The 3,009-nt window shown below is 33.5% G+C and overlaps 1 protein-coding gene across 1 annotated transcript in view; it reads right to left on the bottom strand.

The window, feature by feature from the left end:
• LOC107698355 (protection of telomeres protein 1-like) overlaps positions 1 to 3,009 on the bottom strand; it is a 29,560-nt gene that overhangs the window by 22,923 nt on the left and 3,628 nt on the right. Inside the window, exon 3 of the mRNA XM_016499324.1 lies at positions 510 to 646. The gene's annotated coding sequence lies outside the window, so the exon portion shown is untranslated. The remainder of the gene's footprint in view (positions 1 to 509; positions 647 to 3,009) is intronic.

Below are 3,009 nucleotides of genomic sequence, written 5' to 3'. Positions count from 1 at the left end.
TATTTATTAGAATTTAATATTATGTCAAATAAGTGTTGTCACCATTATGTCACCAGATCTCAAAACAACTTGGCATTAATTTTTATTATTAAGATGAAGAAGAATAAAAAGAATATATTTAAAAAACTATAATAATAATAATGTTTTTATTAGTTGTAATATAATGATCATTTAGACATTGTGTCAAAGACCAGAAAAAAACACCATCATTCAAAAAATAAGTTATATAATAAATTATAATAATATAATATAATATAGTATAATATAATATAATATAATAATAAACAATTGTCATCAGTCATGAAGCAACATTAAAAGTTCTAAACAAACAATAAAAGTATCAATTTGGTCTTGCTTTAAAGAAAAGTATGCAATTTTTTGAAGAAAACAGTAGGACCAGGAAATCAGTAATACTAACAGTTTTATTGTAATTCAGAGTATAAAGTTCAGAGGATATCTGATGTCTGTTATGGAAGCATGCAGAAACCAGTGGAAGAGTGGCATCAAACCTAGACACATCTGTGTGAGGGGTCAGAGGTCATTGTGAGGCTTGTTATAGATGTGCGCTGGAGATGTGAAGGGACCTTGGCATCTAGGTCAGATGAAACACTGACTTTTTGTACAGGCATGTCCTTTTAATAACAACCTGTAACAATAAGAACAATAACTGATGCGTATACGTTGCCAAGCAAAAGAAAAAAATGTGTCATAAGAACTTAGATGCATTGATAGCGAGACTAAAGCAACATACAGTGCCAAAGTCAACCTCTCAGAAACAATTAAGCCTATGTGGCACCGAGCCACAAAATTAGATGCTTCATATGGTTGATTAATTGAGAATGAAGAATTGCATGTACATGCGTGTGCCCATAATAAACATGTACCAAAACTCATCCTGAGAAAATGGTGTGGATCACAAATTATACTAATTAATTCTGAAAAGACTACCGGTGTAGCTCGCCTTCAATCAATGGAAGCAAACCTGAAATGAAAAACATCTCAAGCAGCTCCATTGAAACATGAACGTGTACAACAGCCCATCCTGACGAAATGGAGTTTCATTCAATGGAGCTGAACATCTGGGAGACGCTCCATTGAGGGTCTTGATCTTTTATAAACTTTTTGGCATTTGCAGCCCTTGAGCACTATAGAGTCTCGAGTCTCGGCCTCTCGTAAACAACGTCTGCTGGATGCACATCACTTTAATCTCTGATGAATCAAATCATGAAACATGACTAGAGGTGCAAAAATGCATTGCACCAAAAAATATAGTTTAGATAAAAGAATTTATGTTTAATTATGGCATCTAAGATGATATGAATCAGCTTGAATTAAAGATGGCTATTATGTCCCTAAACAAGACAGATTTACATTTTTGGTACAGGAAATTGTTCATCTTATGATGATAAGTTAATATGACAACAGTTTACTTAAAGTCTGCTTGTGTTAGCTTGAGTGAAATTATATTTTATATAATAATATATGCACATTCATTTCCTATTGTTCAATGTAAAACCTGATGTATTATTTTGTCAATATTTGTCAATGTTTGACTATAGTGCAAAATAGTGTTGTCACGGTACCAAAATTTCAGTATTCGGTATCAATACCAGTGAAAATCCACGGTTCTCGGTACCAATTTCGGTACCAAAGCAAAACACAAAAACATGCTAATTAAAAAATTTGGCTACTTTCATTTAATCCAAACTGTGTACATATTTAAATTTAAAGGGCTTTTGAAAACCTAGAGCTATTCAGCCAAGAATAACAACTAAGTTAGCTTAAAAAAAATTCAAAAAAAAAAAAAAACAAGTCAAATTGCGAAAAATAGTCAAATCAGTGGATATAAAGTCACAGTTACAAGAAGTAACGTTGCTATTATGAGCTATAAAGTCACAGTTGTGAAAAAGTAAAGTAGCCATTGCAAGAAATCAAGAGGTAATTTTCATCAGACACAAATTTTCATCAGTCTAATTTCAGATTCTAAAGGTTCTGTTTATATGAACCCTACTTTTTTTATGATTTTTTATATACTTCTACCATAAGTATAATTGTCATTTTTGCCTTGATGACTTATTTAAAATGAAAGCTGACAAATGTTAGAAGACAAGTGTAAACGTGCTTCTGATTGAAATGTTATCCTAGTCCAGAGATAGTCAATCGTTAGTGTTGTCACGGTACCAAAATTTCAGTATTCGGTACCAATACCAGTGAAAATCCACGGTTCTCGGTACCAATTTCGGTACCAAAGCAAAACACAAAAACATGCAAATTAAAAAATTTGACTACTTTCATTTAATCCAAAATGTGTACATATTTAATTTTAAAGGGCTTTTGAAACCCTAGAGCTATTCAGTCAAGAATAACAACTAAGTTAGCTAAAAAATGTTTAAAAAAAAGCCCAGAACTTCTGACTGATATGACACAAACAATGTTAACCAATTGTACATTCTCTAACACGCATATTTCATATTCACAATTCATTTAAAAGCTTCTGGTGTGTAAAAATAATAAATATCATCATGTCCTCCTGTTTTTTTACCCTAATAAAAGTTATAGGAGCATTAAATAGTTAATAAAGAAACTTCATTCTAATGCTCATTATATTAGCGTTAGCCGGTGTAACTAAAAAGGTGCCATTGTACGGTGAGGTCCGGTTTGGGAGTTACGGAACGATCTCATATCGCATAATCTTATTAACTGTTTATCTCCTGAACTGCAACTTTCTTTAACACGCTATTCAGCGCCAATCCCGCCGTGCAGTCAATTTCACTGGTTAAGGTTAGGGTCAGGTGTGGGGTAGGTTTAGGGATTAGCATTTTTTGTAGCATAGTGTAGGAAATCAACACTTTCATTGACAACCAATAAAATCTTTAGAATCAGCTGTGGGGCGGAGTTTGCACTGAAGTGGATTGCGGGCAAAAGTGCGCATTCGTGTCATGTGCCTGTCTGTCAATGGGAGGAAGCCACGCCCTATTTTGGAGCTCCCACCCCGTTTTGGAGTTCCCA

This window comes from Sinocyclocheilus anshuiensis, unplaced genomic scaffold, assembly GCF_001515605.1.
Source record: "Sinocyclocheilus anshuiensis isolate Anshui unplaced genomic scaffold, SAMN03320099.WGS_v1.1 scaffold1054, whole genome shotgun sequence".
Classification (NCBI taxonomy): domain Eukaryota; kingdom Metazoa; phylum Chordata; class Actinopteri; order Cypriniformes; family Cyprinidae; genus Sinocyclocheilus; species Sinocyclocheilus anshuiensis.
Note: the sequence above shows the minus strand (reverse complement) of the source record. Positions and strands in the feature narration are given on the sequence as shown.